Raw genomic sequence first — 13,665 nt, 5'->3', positions numbered from 1 at the left:
AGAGACATCCTATGGGAGAGTCTCACTGTGGGCAGACATTCATTACACAGGGTTATTCTGTCGATTCTTCAAGTTGACACTAAACAGCGAAGTCCATCAGCCTGGTTCACTGTGGGTTTTGAGAGGGCTGCTGTGTAAATATTATGAAGGCATTCCATTTCGAAAGGTGTTTAAAGCGCTGTACTGCTCTGAACAAAGAGCTCAGGGTAGTTTCATTATCACAGGCAGGCTCTGCTTTTTATCATGAACTTGACAAATGGACAATATTTTAAACACTATGTAATATTTTCTTTAAAAATATGCTAAGGATTTTAATGAGCAATCCGTCTCCCAAATTAAGTGGCACCCTAAATATGATTCATTTACTAACAATGCTGAATGACTGGGTGGAACATTTGTTTTCTCTTTTACCCAAAAAACGATTTTCCTGAGTGGTGACTCTGCCCAGACTGGTACCATATTCGATGCAGTGTTGTCCTCGGCAGTCCTTAGCCAGAAACCTATTTTTGAGAGTAAAATGAAGAAATGCCATGCCCAGTCACTCTGCATTGGTAGGAAGTGGATCATATTTAGGGTGCCTAAGCACTTGTGGGAGACACTGATCATTAAAATATCTTGCATATTTTTAAAGAGGAGACGACTTTCTATTCAGGGATACCAGGATAGTTTGTGCGCAAGTAGTCTGAGTGAAGTTATCCAGCAACAAACTCCCCATCCCTAGTTGTACTGCTTTCCTAGAAAAAGGAGCACATTTCTGGGGACCATTCCACTTGTGAGATGTCTTGCTCGTTACAATCCTTTGCCTATTTTTAAAGAGGAGGCGATTATCTATTCAGAGATTCCAGGGTATTTAGTAAGTAAGGGGTCTGAGTGAGGAAACACGGGCAATACAATCCCCAGCCCTGGTCTTGCTGTAAATCATTTGTTGTTTCCAAACCTTTAAACACTGATGTATATCTATATACTATGTATCTAACTTATATGTTAATAATCTGTTACATTTGTGGACAACTGAATATTTTATTGGAAAATCTGAATTTAAAACTGAGTTTCTGCTGTCACCTAGCGTCCTCAGCTGGTATTACACTGAAATGATTGCTGTGTAATTTAGGGGCTCCAAAAAAGTACAAAAAGTGAATTTTTTTTGTTTTTTTCTTTTTAAGCACAAACACAGCAAAAGAAAACAATTTTAACTTTCTTTTTTTCCTTTTATTACTTCACAACATGACATAGCTACAAGACATTAAGGAGCTGTCGGGTCAATAACCTTTTTGAGAGAATTCAAATTTAATTTTAGTGGGAACAATCAGGCTCATACCCCAAATTCCTTAACCCCAATTTCAGCAAACTAACCAAAAACACAAACCTAAACATTAAAAATAGACAGTTAGCAATCAATATGTTTTTGGTTTTTTTTTTTTAAAGTAGGGAAATACTATATACAATGGTCCAAGCTTAGCAATCATTTCATAGTTCCTTTTATATTTCAAAAACATGTGCAGTTTTGAAAGAAACACGTGTTATGGTAACTATTTCCATCCTCTGGTGCTACACTAATGCTTTGTTTCCACTGCCTGGCGCTACAGGCTTCGGCTGCCCACAAAACCTCACCAGACAGCCGCGCTCTGTCGCTTGGGCGAGCCGTGGAAACGCCCTGTTTTGTTGCCGTGGGCAGCTGTAGCCGGGAGTGCCAGGCAGTGGAAACGGCATTAGTTCAAGACATTTCTGTTTGCAAGCCTTGCTTTCAGGTCATGTTGCACTTCCATGGTCATTTCACCCAGAGAGTGGATTTGTTCCTACCCCTTTCATGCCCTCTTTCCTGCCAATAACCAACCAGCTGTATCACCTCTTGACTGACAACATGACATGACTCACAAAGACACTGCTGATGTAAAATGGCTGAGGAAGTGAAACACGAACAGACATCATGTTTTTAAAAGAAAGTACATGTTTACAATAACATGTGTTTCTTTCAAAACTTCACATTTCAGACCTAATGGAAGTGCACACCAGGGTCATTGCAGTTATAAAACACACATTTTATAACTGCAGTGACATGTAGCTGTGACTGATTGATCGCAGAATGAAATACCCTCTGCAGACTTGCTGGGGATGTTAGGAGCTCGTAGCTGGTTTGTTTAGAGCTGTTGATCTAAACAGTGGCTGGTCTAAATACAGCCAGTGTTTAGTTGATTAAAATAGGGCTCTAAAATAGCAACCTAAAAAAAGCAGATAAGTCTAGTGTATTTCTGTCTGTGAATGATTATACTTTGAAACTTTACACTAGTCTCGACTGACAGGTTTAAGTACAGGTAATAATCCTTGCCTATTAATCAGTTATGAATCAGTTAATGTCAAATTTGAATAACTGTTGCAGAAGAAAGAAAGAAAGAAACAAAAGAAAGAAAGAAAGAAAGGAAAAAATAAATCTGATATGTCAATCTTGCAGAATCGAGAATATATGTTAAATATACACTTAAATGAATTACCTTGTTCAACCAGCAGGTGGTGGTATCTCACCCATTAAGAACTGCATGGAAGGTACACACCAGTCCTTAAAGTTGCCATGTCCCACAGGTATATTAACTCAATATTGTATGACTGGTAGGGGGCAGCCCTGTCTGTTGGTCTTGCTTACTGTATATGTGAACAGAATCCATTGTGACAGCCAGTGCCCCAGGACCCTGAGTGTTATGAGGTAGAATTGCACCGCTCCTCCTGCATTGCAGCTGTCTGCTAGGGGCACCGCACTACACAAACCAGAGTGCACAGTGAAGTAGTAAAGAAAAGAACAAACAGCTCCTTTCATGGCCCCTGAATACATATTTACACAAAAGTCCCCAAAGCTTTTGAGGTTAAAATTACCATTTACATTGATTATCATTTACAATCATTGAATATTCAAAAACTCAGAACTAACGTCTGTATGTCTGCCCATCTGTATGTCGCACGTACATTTCTGAATATATCTGGATAATTGAATTGTGACAGAGGCGTCTCTCCGTCTCCACACCTCATTTGCTTCCCTTAATGACACATGCGTCTTAAATGCCACTTATTCCGTTTTCATTAAACTGTGCCTTCTTCAATAACATGTTATTTTGTATTTCTAAATGTAGCACAATTGAGTGTTTAATATCGCTTACGGAAATGAAGTAGGTGGATAATGTATTTTAAAATATGCATTCTAACATATTGCGATACATTTTTAGGAAATATATTGTGACATGTTACAATATAGTATATTATACTTTTTAAAGATAACATTGACAAAATATATATTAAGAAATATAAACATAAATTGCAAATACATTCATGCCTATATACGTTTTATACAATGTTTTTGTCAGATAACTATATACAGTATATTTCTACATACATTTCTTTTTACATACAGGTGTGCAAATCTATTAGAACATCCCACTGCTTCTGTGGTTTTGATTTGTTTTGCATATTAAATCAAACCACTATAATTGACAATTGTCAAAATAGGCAAACTAATGATTGTCTGATTTAATTGATGACTTTAATAGGCAACACGTGTAATTCATTTAAAATAGTAAGAGAAAAGGAACACATCGCTACAAATGATAGAAGTTGTTTAAGATGCCTAATTAAAGCACAAAGTGGTCTAACATTTTCACACATGAGTGCCTGTTGTTTCTATGTCACAGATTACTGATTGAACATTGAAATTCATGCAGGTAGGTATATAAAGGATATAAATGACAAATGAGGTAGTTGGATTGGAAAGTATGCAGATAGATTTGAGATTTAAAAGAGATTACCCCCAATCGAAGTCTTATCATGTTTCCATGTCAGCACAATGCTTGTGGTACTTTGAGTCTTACATGCATGTGATGTGAATGATTGCATATCAGGCTTAAAAATCTGGAAGTACAACGTGAATGGGATGGAATTAGAGAATGAAGGCTTTGAAAAGGATCCTGGGGTTATAGTTCGTGGACTCATCTTTAAGTAGTATCTCTCCAATGTGGTGAGGCACTGGTACTCCATTCTGGACCTTGAGATGTATTCCAGTCCTGGTCTTTATTCCAACCAGGTTCTAAATGAGTTAATTGCCTCTTAGCAGCTTCAATTAACTACATTAGAGCCTGCTTGGAGTGAAAACCTGGACTGGACTTTATCTCAAGGGCCAGAATTGAGTACACCATGGTCAGGATATGAAAATGCAAATAAATGTTTGCAAACAGTGTGGAATACAAGTGTGGGGAAGTTACGACTACATATTTAAACAAAACGACTACATCCACCTAGAATAGGGTGTCCAGTTCTGGTGCACTTGAGAAGGTACAGAGAAAGGCAACTAGGCTGATCTGAGGGCTTAATGGTATGGGCTATGAGGACAGGTTCAAATAATAATAGAGAATCATACGTATCATCGTTCATCACCGTTTAATAGGTGCTGTTTTTTTTTAATATTAATATTTGCAGCCACAACACAATGTGCGTGTTTGTGCCTTGAGCATTCATTATCTTTCACTAAATTCACACTAATTAAAAACTGCAGAAAAAAAATGAAATTTGATTTTCGAAATCAAGGTCATATATATAAAAAAGTCAGTAGTCAGCCTAGTACTTGCTATCATTTCTGTCTTCTCTGTGCGTAAAGTATTGTGTCTCATCCAGTCTCAGTATTATTAACTAATAAAGGCCTACTTTAACAACTATGCTGAAATCAGTAAATACCACTTGACAAAGATGTTCCGCTAGGCTCAGAATAGCACCACAGTGAAAGGACTGTGCACTTTCAATAAACAGAAAAATAATACAATAGTACCTGTTTTACATGACAACACACACACAATGAGAGGCTAAACCTGGTGTGTTTTCTACTCAAATTGCACTACTATTAGAGAATATCTTAAAACACTCTGCCATTGGAAACCCACTAAGCTAATGCTATTGTGTAGTTCAGATGACTCGTTCTTTTATATCATGTAGTTCAGGTGACTTGTTCGTTTACATCATGTAGTTCACATTACATTTTCTTGGTGTGTTTCTGCTCCCTTACCTCTGTGATATTTGACGTCTTTTTGAGTGGTTTGCAATGGACTCAGGTGTTGTTTTGAGATATAAAGGTGCTTTGACTATGAGTCCAGGAGTTGTTTGTCAGTTGCCCAGATCCAAGTATCTGTGGGCTGTTGCTAGCAAAAGGAAACAGGATCACTAGATGTTGCTGTCTTTTGATTCGATAAAGGCACTCTAATCTAGCCTGTGTTACATATATAACTAGGTAACTATAGTGCAATATCCTTGCACTATTGCACTGCTAATATATCACTGTAGATATAACTTGTAATCCTAACTTGTTGCATCCTAGTTCGTATTGTATTTTTGTAGTATTATTTACACTTGCTGTAAATGACACTGTATTTAAATATTAAGCTTGCATTGTAACCCTGTACTGCCCTGTAACAGCTGCAAGTCCTCTTGGATAAAGGTGTCTGCCAAATAAATCAATCATAAATAAACAACTGTGCAGCTCCTGAATCCAGGTGAAGCAGCTTAACACAACGGACAGTGCCCTCTAGTGGTCAGCTACGTAGACAGTCGTTGAGAACACTATGTAACACAATTTTTGTTCCTGGGTAGTAAGTGTTATTTCCTAATTGCTTATGCCTCAAAAGTATAGAAAATGGCTATTATTCCCCACAGACTTTGCTTTTGTGACCAGGACATTTACCTATTTCCAATGAGAAAACGGGCGAATTTGTGTCTTTTCGTTCACATAAAGTCAGAAAAAAACAACATATGAATCCAAATTAACATGTATTTATACTAAAGTAATACAAAAATAACTACAAAAGATTTAGAAGTGAGTAGTTTTTCGAGATTTACGATTATACTGTAAATCACTTTCACGAATCAGCCCCCAAATGTAGTCTCCCATCATGTTCTCGTTATACTGTCCTTGGTAGCAGCGTTCAAAGTCCAGTATATCCTGGTGGAAGCGCTTGCCTTGCTCCTCCGAGTACGCTCCCACGTTCTCCTTGAATTTATCAAGATGAGCATCAAGGATATGGACTTTGAGGGACATCCTACAGCCCATCGTGCCGTAGTTCTTCACCAGAGTCTTAACCAGCTCCACATAGTTTTCGGCCTTATGATTGCCCAGGAAGCCCCGAACCACTGCGACAAAGCTGTTCCAAGCCGCTTTCTCCTTACTAGTGAGCTTCTTGGGGAATTCATTGCACTCCAGGATCTTCTTTATCTGTGGTCCGACGAAGACACCGGCTTTGACCTTTGCCTCAGACAGCTTAGGGAAAAAGTCTTGAAGGTACTTGAAGGCTGCCGACTCCTTATCTAGAGCTCTGACAAATTGTTTCATAAGGCCCAATTTGATGTGCAGTGGTGGCATCAGCACCTTCCGGGGGTCCACCATTGGCTCCCACTTGACGTTGTTCCTCCCCACAGAGAACTCGGTCCGCTGTGGCCAGTCCCGCCTGTGGTAGTGCGCCTTGGTGTCCCTGCTGTACCAAAGGCAAAGATAGCAGGGAAACTTGGTAAAACCGCCTTGGAGACCCATCAGGAATGCCATCATTTTGAAGTCTCCTATGACCTTGATGCCATCTCAGAAAAATGCAGATATGTATCCACTTAGGCAGCTGGAACTAAACTGAACTGGTGGGCTTAAGGCCCATGTATTTATACTACTATTTATATTACTGGAAAGTTCTAGAAAGTTCTAGAAGTTACTCCAAGTTTACTCAGCACTGAATCTATCAGGAATGTTCTGGAAAATAGGTAAATTTCAAAATATCACTGTCCTGGTCACAAAAGCAAAGTTTGTGGGGAATAATAGCCATTTTCTATACTTTTGAGGCATAAGCAATTAGGAAATAACACTTACTACCCAGGAACAAAAAAAAAGAAAAAAATTGTTACACGGTGGAATTGTATTGATTGTAAACATCGTACACAGGAAACAAACAAACAAACAAACAAAATGAAATTGGAAACTACTTGTTCTCAATGAAAAGGATTGGTAGAACATTTTAAAAAAAATCAATGGAGACATTTGAGCTAAATTGGTGGCCAACGTGCCTCACTGTAACACTCTGCCCCAGTAAATGCTCTATTTGGCCTTTCTTACTGAAGCAACTAATGTGTACCAAGTTGATCATTAATTTAAGCGAGCACTTATACTTGAGTGTGAATGCGAGTGTTAGTCTGTCGTTGGAAACCCCTGTTCGATATTCTTCCCAAACGTGTTCATCTATTTGCTGAACTGACAGAAGAAATGACTGGAATCAGTATGGGCTTAGTGACTCTGATTCCACTCGAAATAGCTCACCTGAGTGCACCTCTGTCCTACACTGTGCGTGTGACGGTTCATTTGAAGTCATTAGCAAGATATGACATAATCATTAAAAAAAATAACATTTTGCAACAGGTCAATGTCCGACACTGGTTTGACAAACGATATGACTTTGCTTTTTTTTTTTTATCTGATTAAATACTTTTCAATTGCACCGTAATTTCAAAATCAGATTTTTATAAAGAACGAAGGGCTACTGTAGGTTAAATAAGCGGTCACCATGTTTTAAGAAACTCATAGCACCATTTAAATTACACACGTGATTGTGAAGGGAGTTTGAGGAACGTAAACAGTCAGCAGACCTGTTCAACAGGGACTGGGGAGGTACACTTTCACACAGTGCTTTATACGTGCTTATCTTTCCAGCGCGTGCTTTACAACTATCACAAATCGTGCTCGTGTGAACGTAACGTCACCTCATCTGGCGACTACTCAGCGGACACCACCATTGTAGCAACAGGGGTAAATTTAACAACACTAAACGTTCGAACTGGATTCTAAAAACAAGTAGTTTGAATTTATATTTCTAAATGTAAAGTGCTATTTATTTTTTTGTTTTATACGCATGATGTACACGTTTCTATTAATTTATTTCGTCCACTATATCGCTTGACACACCTCCTTCACCCGTGACTGCGCAGGTGGTAGAGCCCGGCCGGCCAGGAGTTATTGCGCACGCAGTAGAGAGGCGGCGCTTTCCACACTGCAACGGAGCCTGTCAAGAGGAGGAAGTTACAGTGAGTGGTTTACATGTAATTTTTTGGCCAGTGTTAAAAATAATATATATTTTGTGATAGGAAGTGGTCCCCGTTTCTTTGGTTTATATTGCTATGTTACCGTATGCATTCTGTTTGTTTTTTTTGTTGTGTTCATTCCGAACTTGCTGTACAGCTACATACTGCTTAGGGTTAAGAACTATATATTTTTTTTTTATTATTTTATTTATTTATTTATTTATTTATTTATTTATTTTTTAATAGCCACTGTAAATATTGTTTTGAAAATTGTTCGGTTCGGATATATTCAAAATAAACGAGTGCTGTGTAGTCTTTTGTTTATTTAGCCTATGTATTTATTTAAGGGCAGTTAACACGTCCCCCAGTGGCCTGTACAGAGCTAACGACTAAATTACACATATTTTGCCATCTGTCGTACTGCATTCAATAGTAACTATATAATTTATATTTATTGTGAAGAGGCCCAGATTAGTTCAAACCTATTTATTTATTTAAAAAAAGTCAAATCTCTGTGTGTATCTGTCTATCTATCTATCTATCTATAGTCTCTATCTATCTATCATATATATATATAGATTTCTCTCTCTCTCTCTCAACCCAGTAAATACTTCGTAGCTGCTAGCAGGAGATCTCGAGTGACTGAAAATTCGGAGTGATTAGAAACTCTACTGGCAGCAGTGTTTGTGGCGTTTCCTATTACCAGTACACATTATACTGCCAGTAACAAGCCCCCAAAAACACTGCTGCCAGGAGTTTAACACCGTCAGGGCTGAAGAAAGAGCATGGCTGTACTTACATAGACTTTAAGTTTAGAGAAAGTGAAGTGGATGGTTATATAAAAATGTGTTTTGTGCAGCTACTGGCAGCAGCGGAATCAGCTGCCTTAATGCCAGTAAAAATCCTACTGGTAGTAACATCTGCCTTCAAAATTATGTAAGCAATTTCGTTTCATTCTTAAAACACTTTGAAGCTTTTGTTTTATGTGACTGGTATACTGTATGATAAAGGGTTTCTAAAGAATATGCGAATGAAACATGTTAAATGTGTTATCTTCGATATGCACATGATATAATATTGTTACTATTGAATTGATGTTTTCTGCAAGCAGTTTTTACCAGCTCAGCTCGGTGGAAAAATACTGAAGAATGGATTTCACGATTTCTGTGACGTTTGCTATATAATAACTGTAAGAGAGAATTGATCAGTTTTGAATGAGGCAAATGTGTTTATAATCGTGAAATTCAGCCCTGTCCGTGCCTGTTACATCCTCAGTAGTGCTGAATTTAGTAAACTACTGTACTGTACAACTCCCTGTGAATGACTTCATTAATGACCTCCACCTTTCCTGCCGCCTCCTATTTTTTTTTTTTAAATAGGTTTTGACTGCACAGTTTTTTTGTTTTTTTAACAGCCTAACTTAACCTCTAGTAGCATCTGAGAGCTTGTGTGCCATTGGCAGCTATCTGCAACAAGGTTTAGAAATTAGGCTAGCGAGTTCTGGATTGTGTTTCATTTAGTAAAACAACATCGGCAGCTTAATTATTATGTGAACTAAGTTCACAGAGTTAGTGCAGCTGTAGACTTGTGCTGGGATTACACAAATGGCAGACCAGCTAAACGGTTAGATCAGCTGCTCCAGAGAAAGCCTTTGTTAGGTAAGAGAGGAGCTACAGGGCAGTGCAGGGAGGGGTGTAGAAGTATTAAACCCTAGTAGATTTCAATACAGTTCTTTATTCTTTAAAGGAAAAGCTCATGCCAGTGTAGTAGTATCACACAATTCGAAGCGCGCCATCAGTTTCTGTACCTCGTGTAATTTTCCCTAAAGCATTCTAACACAGACTGGGTATTTCTGTAGCTTTTCTGTCTGCTCCCTGGTCTCTTGTTTCACCACGACAGGCTCTGCTTGCTGGTCGGTGCTCGAGATTCAGTTGTCATCTGATGTAGAGGCGCTAATGAGAAGCCTGTTTCTCTGTTAAACAGGGGCTTCCTTTGAAAGAGAATAATGTCTTCATTATCACTCCCTAAAACTAATTTAGAATGATAGTGACCACAACGGCAAACTTTGTTTTGTCACTGTATGTCAAATTCACCTTCCAAACGATATTCAAACTGGCACTTGGTTGAAAGTATAACTGGGTTAGTCTCGCCTTTATGAACCAGCCAGTGGAGGCCACAACTGCATTCACACGTTGCTGTGCAGCATGTGTATGTCAGAGATCGGTCATTTCATCAGGTCTTAAATGGAATATAATATACCAGTGAATAGATTTTGTTCTGTGAATACCTCTTGTTTGTGTTAAGACTTTGAAGTACTAACTGGCACGCTATACTGGACTCCTCTCCTTCTCTACCAGACACCAATGTAAGACTTCATGAAATGTATCTGAGCACAGAAAGCCAGAGAAAATAGATACAAGCTGAAACCACGAGGAGGTACAGGAACTCCAGGTTTGCCTTGAATTGAGTGATGCTTCCACACTACCACAAACCTTTCCTTTAAGCGCTCTGTGACCCCACTGAGATCTACACTATATTTCCAAGGGGACCTGGAAGACAACAGTAGCACACAATCATACTCCTTCACCAAAATAAGGACAATTGAAACGTCAGATATGTCAGTGTATGTAGAGCGCTGCTTATCAAAATGTGATCGAACTTGGTTAGGACATTCTGTAGCACAAGTTATTGAGGGTATCAGAATATGGTGTTACTATACAAGTCCCTGTCTGGCTTTAGGTACGTGCACATATCGTGTTTCTGTTTTATATGATCAGTCATTTTCTTTTCTATTCAAAATGTGATCACAAACCAGACATAGATATATAGAACATACGTGGTCCGCTCTAAAGCAGCCAGGCCTCTAAAAGCTCTAAAAAGCTTGTCTGCAGGAAGGCAGGCAACCACAATGGTCATCTTTGATAAAGCTTGGTGAGAACATTCTTTACCACATGCAATAATACACAAATTTGGGAATATAAGGAGGAATCTGTCCTAGTTTTAGTTTTTTCAGCCCTGGCAGGGGATGTATGTGCCTAGGATATTTTTTTGATAATTCTTTTTGTATTCAGGGTATTACTCACAAGCAGTAACTGCTAGCTTTACTGTGAGGTCTGTCTAATTCTGTACAGATGTTACAAAAAACAAAAAAGAAAAAAAAAAAAAAACATGGTTGTTTAGTGGTACTTTCCAAGGAAAATTGTATTGTTTATTAACCAGAATCAACACCCAAGAAGTGATGTAATCATCTGCGTCGGATGTACTTTGTTTTTTTAATTGTGTTTAGGTGTTTTATAGCCTGTCTCCTGGGGCCTTGATAAGGAATTGCAATCATAACTGGAGTTTATGGACCTTCTCTCAGGGTTTGGTCTCATGTGAATTGTGTGGCTAAAACAATTATTTGTGATTGAAACCGAAAGTGATATAGGTTTGAAAGTGTTAATTTAGAAATACTAAAATAAACTTAAATTCAGTGGCAAATGTATCAACTTGATACGTTTGTCATTGAAACAGATTATTTTAGTAACATTTTTCTGCTAGAAGTCTTTTTCAGCAGTTTCTTTTAGTATTTCTAAATTCTAGGGATGCACCGATTGATTTCTGGGGCCAATTCTGATTACCAATATGGCAGATACCAAAAGCAACACCAGCTGATAAACAATCACTTTGAAATTGTAATTAACATTTGATAATGTATTCAAGCTTAACTGAACATCGGAAACGGTTTTATTTTGAAATATTCTACTACATAAGTATTCTACGATAAGACTACAAAGAAACGGCTAGTAATAATGTGCATCAAACATACTCGTGTCAGATTCACAGCCTAACAGAACACACAAACACATGGTAACTATTCTGAATAATTTCTTCCCAAGATCCTTATGTAGATTTCTGCTAACACTGCACTTAAATGTAAAAGCTTGTAGACTATTACAATATCACATGTATGCAGGTCTGTTTATTATTTTCTTCCAGTACTTGATACAAAGGTCCCAAGAAACGCAGATGATGAGCTGTATTCAAAGAATTGGAAAGTCCCATGCATACGACTTGAGGTTATGCATAACCAACATATTTTCATACAGCATTAACAAGACTTAAGGCTTTTGCAACAGCAAAAAAAAGGTTGCAGAGGTTGCACTTCCCCCCCCACGATGATGTGCTGTGACCAGTGCTGAGTCTGCCTGATTGATGGGAGACCCACAGGCGCGGGATTATTATTATTATTAGTTTATTTAGCAGATGCCTTTACCCAAGGCGACTTACAGATACTAGGGTGTGTGAACTATGCATGAGCTGCAGAGTCACTTACAATTACGTCTCACCCGAAAGACGGAGCACAAGGAGGTTAAGTGACTTGCTCAGGGTCACACAAGGAGTCAGTGGCTGAGGTGGGATTTGAACCGGGGACCTCCTGGTTACAAGCCCTTTTCTTTAACCACTGGACCACACAGCCTCCTGTGCAGGATGGCAGTTTGTATGGAGCGTGAATATGAGATGAGGACTGTGGGTCTCACCACCATGTTGAAGTATAACGGATGGAGTTAAGACTCCTGAACTTGATGTGCCAGGGGGTACAGGTAACAAGCTCAGATGTGTCTCCCTTAACTTGTAGTAAAACCAGGAATGGATCATACTGCTATGCAATGGGGTTCTTATTTCCATCCCTGTATAACATCACAGATTTGAAACCGAGCCTTTGAATTTGAAATCCATTGGAATCTGTTGTTTTAAAGTATCTCCACATGGCAGGTTTACAACACTACAGCTTGGCTCCTGCGTTGCTGCGTCATTGAAAAAGGACGGATGATAATAACATAATTGGTGCTAATGACAGTGAAAAGCTGATTATGGTATTTTGTTAATTTGGACCGATTCCGATGTGATCATCTGTGCGCCCCTACTACATTCAGTGCTGTTGAGTGTTTAGTGCTTCTGGATGAAACTGTTAACCTTGTTTGTAGACGCTAGCAGAGTTGCTCTCCATCTGTTACAGTAGCCTTGTGTATATTGTCTGTAGTTTGTGGATATATTAAGGCGATAAAATGTAAATAAGTGGATGTGGAACCACTGGGGGGCCCTTCTGAAAGGAAAAAGCATCCAGTCCTTGGAGCTTTATGAAGGCTGTTTGTGTTGATAAATCCTGCTAGTAGCTGAATGTATTGCCGTGGAGACTAGTGAGGTTGCGTCTGTCCCATCTCTTCTGCTGGAAGGAGAACTGTGCTGCCGGCTTGAAGAGTCTGAGACTGGGCTTGCCAGGTAGCTGGATCTCCATGGAAACCATTATGGGTGCCAATTGCAAAGTTATCTAAAGAATTGTTTTCCACCCCAAGTTTGATATTCATTAAACCATTTTAGTTTTTTTTTTTTTTTAACAGTCTGTTAAGTTATTCAAGAATGCCAAACTATTTTATTAAAAACATCTTTAACTAATTAAGTCTTTGTGAATCAGACTCTGTATTGCATTGTGAAGCAAGTAGCTGAATTGTAATGACATTTTAATGCAGGTAATCCAGCATGCCAGCCTGTCAGACTTTATACACAGCACCAAACACAGTATCAATTTAACTCTGTATTAGAAAAGAG

General features: G+C 38.6%; 1 protein-coding gene across 1 annotated transcript in view; it reads left to right on the top strand.

The window, feature by feature from the left end:
- Nucleotides 1–7,977: 7,977 nt before the first annotated feature.
- The window catches only part of LOC117430202 (NADPH--cytochrome P450 reductase-like), a 33,910-nt gene continuing 28,222 nt past the window's right edge, over nt 7,978–13,665 (top strand). The window contains exon 1 of the mRNA XM_034050015.3: nt 7,978–8,079. The gene's annotated coding sequence lies outside the window, so the exon portion shown is untranslated. The remainder of the gene's footprint in view (nt 8,080–13,665) is intronic.

This window comes from Acipenser ruthenus, chromosome 26 (assembly GCF_902713425.1).
Source record: "Acipenser ruthenus chromosome 26, fAciRut3.2 maternal haplotype, whole genome shotgun sequence".
NCBI classification, from domain to species: domain Eukaryota; kingdom Metazoa; phylum Chordata; class Actinopteri; order Acipenseriformes; family Acipenseridae; genus Acipenser; species Acipenser ruthenus.
This window is presented reverse-complemented; position numbering and strand designations above follow the sequence as displayed.